We start from the raw sequence: 13,076 nt of genomic DNA, 5'->3' as shown, positions 1-13,076 counted from the left end.
TGGGAAAACGGGTTGTGTAGAGGACACAGAGAGGCTGCAAAGAGATTTAGATAGGTTAAGCGAATGGGCTAAGGTTTGGCAGATGGAATACCATGTCAGAAAATGTGAGGTCATCCACCCCTTGGAAAAAAAAACAGTAAAAGGAAATATTATTTGAATGGGGAGAAATTACAACATGCTGTGTTGCAAGGGACCTGGGGGTCCTTGTGCATGAAACTCTTTTTGGACCGACTGCACCTGGTATTCCCAGGCAGTCTCCCATCCAAGTACTAACCAGGCCTGACTCTGCTTAGCTTCCGAGATCAGACGAGATCGGGCGTTTTTTTTTTCAGACTAGTGTGGCCGTAGGCTCCTTGTGCATGAAACTCTTTTTGGAGTTCACCTGCAAAAACATAAAACATTAAACGGTGCCACCCGACCTGGGTGACACTCCAGACATTTACAAGGCCCTTTTTTTTCCCCCTTTTTTTTTTTGGGCACTAAAATCACAATTTTCCCCAGTGCCCCCTATAAAAGGGGAGGGGGACACTAAAAGCACCGGCAATTAAAACAAATTAAACTTAAAAAACGTAAAATCAAATTAAAATTTGGTTGCCGGGCGTGATGATGCACTCCAGTCCCTCCGGTGCCCACCTCTCGCGGAAGACCGCGAGCGTACCGGTGGACACCGCGTGCTCCATCTCCAAGGACACCCTGGACCGGATGTAAGAGCGGAAGAGAGGCAGGCAGTCAGGTTGAACGACCCCCTCGACCGCCCGCTGCCTGGACCGGCTGATGGCACCCTTGGCCGTGCCCAGGAGCAGTCCTACGAGGAGGCCTTCGGACCTACCCGCTCCCCTCCGCACAGGGTGCCCAAAGATCAGGAGAGTGGGACTGAAGTGCAGCCAGAATTTCAGGAGCAGCCCCTTCAAATAATAAAACAGGGGCTGCAACCTTGTGCATTCCATAAAAACATGGAACACGGACTCTTCCAGACCGCAGAAATTGCAGGCGGCCTGGGAGTCCGTGAACCGGCTTAAAAATTTGTTGCACGGCACTGCTCCGTGCACCACCCTCCAGGCCAAGTCCCCGATGAATAGTGGGAGGACTCCTGCGTAGAGTGCCCTCCATCGGGGACCCCCGCCTCCTCCGGACGGCAAGATGGTACGCCATGGCGTGTCCGGACGGCCGGCGAGGATGGCAAAGTTGAGGGTGTGCAGGAGCAGCCCGTACAGGAAACCCCTCCGCGCGGAACTGAAAGGCACGGAGGGGATTTCCCCGAGGCGGCTCAAGTTGTGAGGCGCCGGCCCCCGAGGGAGGTTCCGGGGTTTGGCGCCGATGAGGAATTCCGTCCGGACGGGGGTCAGTTCGGACGGGATCTCCCCACGTGCTTGAGCCTCCTCGATGCACTTAACGGAGTCAGGGCCCAGAGCTGTTTTTAGCGACTCGATGGCATCGGCCGCGTGGCGGACGTTGGCAGAATTTAGGCGCCGCGCCAGCGTGTCTGGCGCCATCCAGCCCGCTCCTCCGCCATCGAGCAGGTCCCTGACCCTGGTCACCTCACCAGCCACAGCCCTCTCTTCCGACCGCCACATAAAACCTCGGCCGTGGAGGTACGGATTCCCGAGCAGCGGTTCCTGCAGGACGGCCGCCACTCCAGCCGGCGGAGAGCTGCGCTTGGTGGAAACTTTGTTCCAGACCCTGATGAGTTCCCTGTAAAAGACAGGCAGTTCCCGGAGGGCGGTCCTGGCACCCCCCAAGTTCACAAACAGAAGCTGCGTGTCATAATTGAGGTCGCGCTGCTGGCGGAAGAAATACCTCGCCAGAGCACACCACCTAGGAGGGGGCTCGACGTAAAGGTATCTCTGCAGGGTCTGAAGACGGAAAGTCGCGAGCTGGGCGCTGACGCACACCAACGACTGGCCGCCCTCCTCAAGCGGGAGACTCAAGACCGCAGCAGAGACCCAGTGCTTCCTGTTGTTCCAGAAGAAGTCCACCAGCTTCTTCTGTATCTTGGCGACAAACGCAGGGGGAGGGGTCAAAGTGACCAGCCGGTACCACAACATTGCGGCCACCAGCTGGTTTATGACTAGCGCTCGACCCCTGTAGGACAGCACTCGGAGCAGTCCTGTCCAGCGCCCTAGGCGAGCGGCGACCTTGGCCTCCAGCTCCTGCCAGTTCGCCGGCCAGGCTCCCTCGTCGGGGCTAAGGTAGACTCCCAGATAGAGGAGATGGGTCGTGCTCCAGGCAAAAGGCCTGAGCTCCTCCGGCAGGGAGTCCACCCGCCACTGACCCACCAGGAGTCCGGAACATTTCTCCCAGTTGATCCTGGCGGAGGACGCGGCCGAGTAAATCTCCTGGCACTCACGCATCCTCCGCAGGTCAGCGGGATCCTCTACCGCGAGGAGCACGTCATCGGCGTAAGCCGAGAGGACGACCTCCACGCCCGGCCCTTGCAGAGCCAGTCCCGTCAACCTCGTCCGCAAGAGGCGCAGGAAAGGCTCCACGCAAACGGCGTATAACTGGCCGGACATGGGGCATCCCTGGCGCACCCCTCTCCTAAAGCGAAGGGGCGCCGTCAAGGACCCGTTAACCTTAATCAGACACTCCGCGGCGGCGTACAAAAGTCGGATCCGGGCAACGAAATGCGTCCCGAACCCGAAAGCGCGCAGAGTTCTGAGCAGATAGTCGTGATCCACCCTGTCGAACGCCTTCTCTTGGTCGAGGGATAGGAAGGCGACCGACAGACCAGCCTCCTGGGAACAATGGATGAGGTCCCGGACCAGATGGATGTTATCGTAGATTGTCCGGCCCGGGACCGTGTAGGACTGGTCGGGGTGGATCATGTGGTCCAGCACGGCACCAAGGCGAGCAGACATTGCCCTGGCGAAGATTTTGTAGTCCGTGCTGAGGAGGGAGACCGGGCGCCAGTTCTTAGGGAGGCGGAGATCGCCCTTCTTAGGCAGCAGGACGATGACTGCCCTGCGCCAAGAGAGGGGCATCTCCCCGGTCGCCAGACTTTCCCCCAGGACCCGCGCGTAGTCGCTCCCCAGGACGTCCCAGAACGCCCTGTGGAACTCCACGGTCAGCCCGTCCAGCCCCGGGGATTTTCCCCTCGAGAGCCGGGCGAGGGCACCGGTCAGCTCCGCCAGGCTTAGCGGAGCTTCCAGATTTTCGGCGCCCTCCGGGCTGACCTTCAGCAGGTCCTCCCACAAAACTCTACGCGCTTCCTCGCTGGAAGGATCCGGAGAGAACAGAGCCCCGTAATATTCACGGACCCTGTTGTTGACGCCCTCCGGATCCGAGACGAGAGAGCCGTCGTCGGCCAGCAGCGTCAAGAGCTGCTTACGGACACTCTGCCTTTTTTCCAGCGAGTAGAAGAAGGGGGAGCCGCGGTCCAGCTCCCGCAGGAATCGGATCCGCGACCTCACGAACGCGCCTCGGGACCCGACGAGCAGCAGGTCCTTCAGCGCGGCCTTCTTCGCTTCGTACACCGTCCGCAGGGCCGGGTCCTGGACGACTTGACCGAGACGGGACTCCAGGTCGAGCACCTCTTTTTCTAGGCGCCCGACTCTGGCCGCCCGCCTCTTGGTCGACCCCCTCGCGTACTCTTGACAGAAGACGCGGACGTGAGCCTTGCCCACGTCCCACCATAGCCTCAAGGAGGGGAAGCCCCCCTGCTTCCTTCTCCAGTCGGACCAGAATCGACGGAACGAGTCCTGGAACCGCACGTCCTCCAGCAGCCGGTTGTTAAAGTGCCAGTACGCGGACCCCGTCCTCGCGCGGAGCGAAGCGAGCTCCGCCCACACCAGGTGGTGGTCCGAACACGGCACCGGCCGCATGGAGGCCGCCGGGACGCAGGAAACGTACGCCCGAGACACGTAAAGGTGGTCGACTCGAAACCATCCAACTCCAGGCCTCACCCAAGTAAAGGCGCTGGAGTCGGGGTGGAGATTTCGCCAGACGTCCACCAAGTCGAAGGACCCGACCAGGTCCCTCAACTTCTCCATCGCCGTCATGCACTGCGGGGCACCGGAGCGGTCCCTCGCCTCGAGGGTGCAGTTAAAATCCCCCCCGAGGACAATGCAGTCGCCGACGTCGACGGAGCCAAGAAGAGCGGACACCTCTTCAAAGAAGCGCGTTTGCTGCGGGCCGGGCTGAGGGGCGTACACGTTCACGAGATGGAGCGGCACGTCCCCCAGGCGAACCGTTACGTGCAGCAAGCGGCCTGGCACGGGCTCCTCGACCCCCAAGATCTCCGGCTGAAAATGCGGGCCCAGCAAGATGGCCACCCCACTAGAAATGGCGGTGAGGTGGCTCATGCGGACCTCTCCTTGCCATTCCAGGAGCCACGTGGCTTCGTCTCCCGGAACGGTGTGGCTTTCTTGCAGGAAGCACACCGCATATTTCCCCTCCCGCAGGAGCGAAAAGTTGTCAAATCTACGGCGTGCCCCTCTGCCACCGTTGATGTTGAGGCTGGCTATGGTTATCTTCATGGCAAAAGCATAGTGCAACCTCTACCTTAACCTATTGTGGGGGAGGGAGCGGAGTCCTTTGTTGAACTCCGCTCCCTCCGCAGCCCAGCGAGGAGTCCCTCGAGCTCGCGCAGCTCAAGGTGTTGCGCCTTTGTCAAGGGCCCGCCCGCGGCCAAGGTTTTAACGGCGGCGCGGACGGACGCCTTGATCAGCTCTGGCTCGGACCATTTTTCCAGGGCCAGTCGGGCTTGGTTGCAGTGACCCCGGCTCTGGGCCAAAAAGTCCCGGAGTTCCTTTGCAGGAATGAGGATGGTCTCGGCGGCGGCCGCGAGCAGATCCACCGCCTCGCTGGCGGTGGTCTCTAGGTCTTCACCCGCGTCCCCCACCGAGTCCCCGTCCTCCTCCGGGAGGTGGCCGCCAGCCGGCCCATCGACCGCACAAGGTACGGCAAATGACCCGGCCACTCCAACCGGCCCTGGCTCTGCCCCGATCCCACCCCCAAGATCGTCGGCAGAGGAGTCCCCACTGGGCTCTTTTAAAAATGGTGCTGGGTCGGGAAATGACAGCGGAAGGGGTTCCCCCTCCGCCCCAGGAACCGGGGAACAAGGAGAGACCCGGCCATAGGAAATCCCAAGGCTCTCCAAGTGCTCCAGCTCCACAGCAAGAGGCGAGGTTAGGTGTTCCTCCACCTCCCCGCTGCCACCCCCCGGCCCAGCATCTACAGTTTCATTAAAATCAATCATTTGTGTTTAATTTTCTGCCGGGTCGAGCGACTCCCGGGGGAAGTTGATTAATAGCTGGGCGGGCTCAGGTTCGGCCTTTTCGGCCCCGCCCGCCTCAGTCCCCGGGACGCCCGGCCCGGCGGCAATGCATTCCTCCGCGGTCCCCACGCCCCCCACGACAGGCAGATCTTCCACGCCATCCCCGGGAGGCAGAGGCTGGGCAGCCTCGACTGTCTCACCCTCCCCGGGGACAGACTCCTCCCGCTACGGCGCTGCTTGGGGGCGCTGGTGGGGGACCCGGGACACGCGGCGGGCACCGACTCCTCCGCGGAGGGATGTTGTTCCCCCTCCGCCTCAACGGAGCGGCGCCTCCTTTTGTTGCTGGAGCTCCGCTGAGGCAGGGAGACCTCCATGTCTGCCGAGGCCTCCCGCTGCGCACCCCCCTTTTCCTTTTCTTGCCCGCGCCCGGGCCCCTCTGCGGTGTTGTTCAAGGGCTCGGGCACGGGCTCAGGGCACCCCGCGCTCGACGGAGGCTGGGTTGGGCCGAGCGCGGTGGTCAATCTTTCCGGCGCACTGAGGGGACCCGCCTCTAGATGTTTCTCCTTGTTCCGCGCCTTCTTTCCGTTCGGACGCTCTCCCTCCCCCCAGCCGGAGGCCCTGAAAACAAAGGCCTCCGACGATGCCCTCGCACCTACGGCTCCCGGCACGCGGACGCAACTAGGGGGAGGGGTGGCGGCGGCGCCAGCCTTGGCCGCCTTCGGTGGTTTGGCGGCCTTGGAGGCGGGGCAGTTCTTGCGAACGTGCCCCACCTCCCTGCATGCATGGCACCGCACGCCGTCCGACGTCCAAAAGACGCGGTAGGCAGTCCTCTCGTGCACCACATTGAAGTTCCCCTCCGTCGTCTCCTCCTGCGCCAGCCGGACAAAGAGCTGGCGGCGAAAGGAGAACACGTGGCGCAGGCTGTTCTCCCTGAGGCCGAGCGGTATGGGGTTGATCCCCGACCTTACCTCCCCCAGTTGGTGTAGGTAAGGGAGGAGGAGCTCAGCGGGAACAAAGGGCGGGACGTTTGAAACGATGACCCTCTGCGCGGTGGCCTCGAGAGGGTCCACCGGCAGGAACGTCCCGCCCACCGTGAGCCCCTTTTCGAGGGCCAGGAACACCGCCCGCTCCGACCCCAGGAAGAAAACAGCCTTCCCAGACATCTTGGAGGCCGCGACAATGGCCGAGGGGCCGACTACCCCAGCCATCGCCCGCACGCACTCCTCAATGCTCATTGTGGGGTGAGTGTAGCTCTTGACCCCGTGTTTCTTGGTTATAAGTTGAAAAGGTGGCAGGGCAGCGGGTGGCGCAGGAGGTGCTGTGGAAGCGGTTGCCACCTGCGCATATGTCCTCGCTGGCCCTGCCACCGGCGTGGATGGGGTTGCCATCACGGGGTCCCTTTAAGGGCTACACCCACCCCAAAGTCACAGGCCTTAATGGTCTTTATTGGCCTCGTATATTAACTGAGCAGAGGAGCCCTTAACGAGGCACCTCTCCCCTAGTTGGCATTTGGGGAGGGGCCTTGCTCCCTCTGCTCAGTTGTCTCAATTGTGTTTTTTTTTAATTAGGAGAAAGGGGCCTCAGAGAGAGAGGGGAGAAACAGAGTAACAGAGAAAGAGAGAGGGGGGTGGGAAGGGGGGGGAACTGCGAGGGCAGGTCTCCCCTCGCAGCTGTGGGTGGGTGCACTCCCCAGATGGCAAAACACACAAGCACAGTCTTTGGGTTGGTCTTCAGGTGGGGAGAGAAGATATCTTCACCTGGGGCAGCTAGAGCCACCAGGCACACACTCCTAACGATATTCAATTGGTGATTTAAAGAAACTTCAGCCTGGTAGCTCCAGCTATCCCAGGCTAGGCAATTGGGGGGGGGGGTCAAATGTGTGTGGGGCCTAGTTGTAAGCAAGGCCCCCACACACACTTTCCACACACACACACCCCCCGCGATGTTCCGGCCCTCAGTGGTCTTCTTTCCTCCCCCCACCGATATAACAAAGTCTTTTGGGAAATGCACCCACACCCACCTGTCGAATGGTAGAGTCTCCCTCCTTCCACACTGGATGTTGTTTTGGTCTTTCCCCCTCTCTCCAACTCTTTGCAAAAGTGGTAAAAGTTGTTAAAGTTTTCTTTTCTCCTCCTCTCCCTCTGGGTGAAAGTTGGTGGTGAAGCCCCTTCCTTCCTTCTCTTCCTGGGCTGTTCTCAGGGCTCTCCAGGCAGGAGCTAAGGTTGATAGCTGCTCTCCTCTCTGCAGCTCAGCTCCGACTGAGCAGGACACGCCTCCACTGCTCCACGATTGGTCCTTGTGCATGAAACTCTTTTTGGAGTTCACCTGCAAAAACATAAAACATTAAACGGTGCCACCCGACCTGGGTGACGCACCAGACATTTACAAGGTCCTTTTTTCCTTTTTTTGTTGTGTTTTTCATTTTTTTGGGGGTTTTTTTTGGGCGTTAAAATCAGATTTTTCCAGTGCCCCCTATAAAAGGGAAGGGGACACTAAAAGCACCGGCAATTAAAACAAATTAAACTTTAAAACGTAAAATCAAATTAAAATTTGGTTGCTGGGCGTGATGATGCACTCCAGTCCCTCCGGTGCCCACCTCTCGCGGAAGGCCGCGAGCGTACCGGTGGACACCGCGTGCTCCATCTCCAAGGACACCCTGGACCGGATGTAAGAGCGGAAGAGAGGCAGGCAGTCAGGTTGAACGACCCCCTCGACCGCCCGCTGCCTGGACCGGCTGATGGCACCCTTGGCCGTGCCCAGGAGCAGTCCTACGAGGAGGCCTTCGGACCTACCCGCTCCCCTCCGCACAGGGTGCCCAAAGATCAGGAGAGTGGGACTGAAGTGCAGCCAGAATTTCAGGAGCAGCCCCTTCAAATAATAAAACAGGGGCTGCAACCTTGTGCATTCCATAAAAACATGGAACACGGACTCTTCCAGACCGCAGAAATTGCAGGCGGCCTGGGTGTCCGTGAACCGGCTTAAAAATTTGTTGCACGGCACTGCTCCGTGCACCACCCTCCAGGCCAAGTCCCCGATGAATAGTGGGAGGACCCCTGCGTAGAGTGCCCTCCATCGGGGACCCCCGCCTCCTCCGGACGGCAAGATGGTACGCCATGGCGTGTCCGGACGGCCGGCGAGGATGGCAAAGTTGAGGGTGTGCAGGAGCAGCCCGTACAGGAAACCCCTCCGCGCGGAACTGAAAGGCACGGAGGGGATTTCCCCGAGGCGGCTCAAGTTGTGAGGCGCCGGCCCCCGAGGGAGGTTCCGGGGTTTGGCGCCGATGAGGAATTCCGTCCGGACGGGGGTCAGTTCGGACGGGATCTCCCCACGTGCTTGAGCCTCCTCGATGCACTTAACGGAGTCAGGGCCCAGAGCTGTTTTTAGCGACTCGATGGCATCGGCCGCGTGGCGGACGTTGGCAGAATTTAGGCGCCGCGCCAGCGTGTCTGGCGCCATCCAGCCCGCTCCTCCGCCATCGAGCAGGTCCCTGACCCTGGTCACCTCACCAGCCACAGCCCTCTCTTCCGACCGCCACATAAAACCTCGGCCGTGGAGGTACGGATTCCCGAGCAGCGGTTCCTGCAGGACGGCCGCCACTCCAGCCGGCGGAGAGCTGCGCTTGGTGGAGACTTTGTTCCAGACCCTGATGAGTTCCCTGTAAAAGACAGGCAGCTCCCGGAGGGCGGTCCTGGCACCCCCCAAGTTCACAAACAGGAGCTGCGTGTCATAATTGAGGTCGTGCTGCTGGCGGAAGAAATACCTCGCCAGAGCACACCACCTAGGAGGGGGCTCGACGTAAAGGTATCTCTGCAGGGTCTGAAGACGGAAAGTCGCGAGCTGGGCGCTGACGCACACCAACGACTGACCGCCCTCCTCAAGCGGGAGACTCAAGACCGCGGCAGAGACCCAGTGCTTCCTGTTGTTCCAGAAGAAGTCCACCAGCTTCTTCTGTATCTTGGCGACAAACGCAGGGGGAGGGGTCAAAGTGACCAGCCGGTACCACAACATTGCGGCCACCAGCTGGTTTATGACTAGCGCTCGACCCCTGTAGGACAGCACTCGGAGCAGTCCTGTCCAGCGCCCTAGGCGAGCGGCGACCTTGGCCTCCAGCTCCTGCCAGTTCGCATGCCAGGCTCCCTCGTCGGGGCTAAGGTAGACTCTCAGATAGAGGAGATGGGTCGTGCTCCAGGCAAAAGGCCTGAGCTCCTCCGGCAGGGAGTCCACCCGCCACTGACCCACCAGGAGTCCGGAACATTTCTTCCAGTTGATCCTGGCGGAGGACGCGGCCGAGTAAATCTCCTGGCACTCACGCATCCTCCGCAGGTCAGCGGGATCCTCTACCGCGAGGAGCACGTCATCGGCGTAAGCCGAGAGGACGACCTCCACGCCCGGCCCTTGCAGAGCCAGTCCCGTCAACCTCGTCCGCAAGAGGCGCAGGAAAGGCTCCACGCAAACGGCGTATAACTGGCCGGACATGGGGCATCCCTGGCGCACCCCTCTCCTAAAGCGAAGGGGCGCCGTCAAGGACCCGTTAACCTTAATCAGACACTCCGCGGCAGCGTACAAAAGTTGGATCCGGGCGACGAAATGCGTCCCGAACCCGAAAGCGCGCAGAGTTCCGAGCAGATAGTCGTGATCCACCCTGTCGAACGCCTTCTCTTGGTCGAGGGATAGGAAGGCGACCGACAGACCAGCCTCCTGGGAACAATGGATGAGGTCCCGGACCAGATGGATGTTATTGTGGATTGTCCGGCCCGGGACCGTGTAGGACTGGTCGGGGTGGATCATGTGGTCCAGCACGGCACCAAGGCGAGCAGACATCGCCCTGGCGAAGATTTTGTAGTCCGTGCTGAGGAGGGAGACCGGGCGCCAGTTCTTAAGGAGGCGGAGATCGCCCTTCTTAGGCAGCAGGACGATGACTGCCCTGCGCCAAGAGAGGGGCATCTCCCCGGTCGCCAGACTTTCCCCCAGGACCCGCGCGTAGTCGCCCCCCAGGACGTCCCAGAACGCCCTGTGGAACTCCACGGTCAGCCCGTCCAGCCCCGGGGATTTTCCCCTCGAGAGCCGGTCGAGGGCACCGGTCAGCTCCGCCAGGCTTAGCGGAGCTTCCAGATTTTCGGCGCCCTCCGGGCTGACCTTCGGCAGGTCCTCCCACAAAACTCTACGCGCTTCCTCGCTGGACGGATCCGGAGAGAACAGAGCCCCGTAATATTCACGGGCCCTGTTGTTGACGCCCTCCGGATCCGAGACGAGAGAGCCGTCGTCGGCCAGCAGCGTCAAGAGCTGCTTACGGACACTCTGCCTTTTTTCCAGCGAGTAGAAGAAGGGGGAGCCGCGGTCCAGATCCCGCAGGAACTGGATCCGCGACCTCACGAACGCGCCTCGGGACCCGACGAGCTGCAGGTCCTTCAGCGCGGCCCTCTTCGCTTCGTACACCGTCCGCAGGGCCGGGTCCTGGACGACTTGACCGAGACGGGCTTCCAGGTCGAGCACCTCTTTTTCTAGGCGCCCGACTCTGGCCGCCCGCCTCTTGGTCGACCCCCTCGCGTACTCTTGACAGAAGACGCGGACGTGAGCCTTGCCCACGTCCCACCATAGCCTCAAGGAGGGGAAGCCCCCCTGCTTCCTTCTCCAGTCGGACCAGAATCGACGGAACGAGTCCTGGAACCGCACGTCCTCCAGCAGCCGGTTGTTAAAGTGCCAGTACGCGGACCCCGTCCTCGCGCGGAGCGAAGCGAGCTCCGCCCACACCAGGTGGTGGTCCAAACACGGCACCGGCCGCATGGAGGCCGCCGGGACGCAGGAAACGTACGCCCGAGACACGTAAAGGCGGTCGACTCTAGACCATCCAACTCCAGGCCTCACCCAAGTAAAGACGCTGGAGTCGGGGTGGAGATTTCGCCAGACGTCCACCAAGTCGAAGGACCCGACCAGGTCCCTCAACTTCTCCATCGCCGTCATGCACTGCGGGGCACCGGAGCGGTCCCTCGCCTCGAGGGTGCAGTTAAAATCCCCCCCGAGGACAATGCAGTCGCCGACGTCGACAGAGCCAAGAAGAGCGGACACCTCTTCAAAGAAGCGCGTCTGCTGCGGGCCGGGCTGAGGGGCGTACACGTTCACGAGATGGAGCGGCACGTCCCCCAGGCGAACCGTTACGTGCAGCAAGCGGCCTGGCACGGGCTCCTCGACCCCCAAGATCTCCAGCTGAAAATGCGGGCCCAGCAAGATGGCCACCCCACTAGAAATGGCGGTGAGGTGGCTCATGCGGACCTCTCCTTGCCATTCCAGGAGCCACGTGGCTTCGTCTCCCGGAACGGTGTGGGTTTCTTGCAGGAAGCACACCGCATATTTCCCCTCCCGCAGGAGCGAAAAATTGTCAAATCTGCGGCGTGCCCCTCTGCAGCCGTTGATGTTGAGGCTGGCTATGGTTATCTTCATGGCAAAAGCATAGTGCAACCTCTACCTTAGCCTATTGTGGGGGAGGGAGTGGAGTCGTTTGTTGACCTCCACTCCATCAGCAGCCCAGCGAGGAACTTTTTGAGCCGGCGCAGCTCAAGGCCTTGAGCCTTTGATAAGGGCCCGCCCGCGGCCATGGTTTTAGCGGCGGCGTGGACGGACGCGACGAGCAGCCCCGGCTCGGACCATCTTTCCAGGGCCAGACGGGCTTGGTCGCGGCGACCCCGGCACTGGACCAAAAAGTCCCGGAGTTCCTCTGCGGGAATGAGGAGGGTCTCAGTGGCGGCCGCGAGCAGATCCACCGCCTCACTGGCGATGGACTCGAGATCTTCACCCGCGTCCTCCACCGAGTCCCCGTCCCCCTCCGGGAGGTCGCCGCTAGCAGCCGGCCCGTCGACCGCACGAGGTATGGCAAACGGCCTGGCTGCTCCATTTGGCCCTGGCTCTGCCCCGATCCCACCCCAGGATCGTCGGCAGAGGAGTCCCCACTGGGCTCTTTTAAAATTGGTGCTGGGTCGGGAAGCGACAGCGGAAGGGGTTCCCCCTCCGCCCCAGGAACCGGGGAACAGGGAGAGACCTGGTCAAAGTAATGTTCCAGGTCCTCCAATTCCCCCAGCTCCACAGTAGGGGGCGAGGGTTGTTGTTCTTCTCCCTCCCCGCCGCCACCCCCCAGCCCAGCGTGAACGGATTCCATAAAATTGGCATTTTCAGAGTCGAGCGACTCCCGGGGGAAGTTGGGTATTGGCTGGGCGGGCTCAGGTTCGGCCTTTTCGGCCTCGCCCGCCTCAGTCCCCGGGACGCCCAGCCCGGCGGCTACGCATTCCTCCGCGGTCCCCACGACAGGCAGATCTTCCATGCCATCCCCAGGAGGCAGCGGCTGGGCAGCCTCGACTGCCTCACCCTCCCCGGGGACAGACTCTTCGCGCCTGCAGCGCAATTTGGGAGCGCTGGTGGGGGACGCGGGACACGCGGCGGGCACCGACTCCTCCGCGGAGGGATGTTGTTCCCCCTCCGCCTCATTGGGGCGGTGCCTCTTTTTGTTCCTGGGGGTGCGCGAAGGCAGGGAGACCTCTATGTCTGTCGAGGCCTCCCGCTCCGCCCCCCCCTTTTCCTTTTCTTGCCCGCGCCTGGGCCCCTCCGCGGTATTGGTCAAGGGCTCAGGCACGGGCTCAGGGCACCCCGCGCTCGCCGGTGACTGGGTTGGGCTGAGCGCGGTGGTCAAATTGTCTGGCGCACCGAGGGGACCCGCCTCTGGATGTTTTGTCTTCTTCCGCGCCTTCCTTCCGGTCGGACGCTCTCCCTCCCCCCCGCCGGAGGCCCTGAAAACAAAGGCCTCCGACGATGCCCGCGCACCCATGGCTCCCGGCACGCGGACGCAGCTAGGGGGAGGGGTGGCGGCGGCGCC

At 61.7% G+C, this 13,076-nt stretch overlaps 1 pseudogene; it reads right to left on the bottom strand.

Moving 5' to 3' along the window:
• Positions 1-225: 225 nt before the first annotated feature.
• On the bottom strand, positions 226-350 carry LOC139266525 (5S ribosomal RNA; annotated as a pseudogene).
• Positions 351-13,076: the final 12,726 nt, after the last annotated feature.

Source organism: Pristiophorus japonicus, chromosome 6 (genome assembly GCF_044704955.1).
Source record: "Pristiophorus japonicus isolate sPriJap1 chromosome 6, sPriJap1.hap1, whole genome shotgun sequence".
NCBI classification, from domain to species: domain Eukaryota; kingdom Metazoa; phylum Chordata; class Chondrichthyes; family Pristiophoridae; genus Pristiophorus; species Pristiophorus japonicus.
Note: the sequence above shows the minus strand (reverse complement) of the source record. Positions and strands in the feature narration are given on the sequence as shown.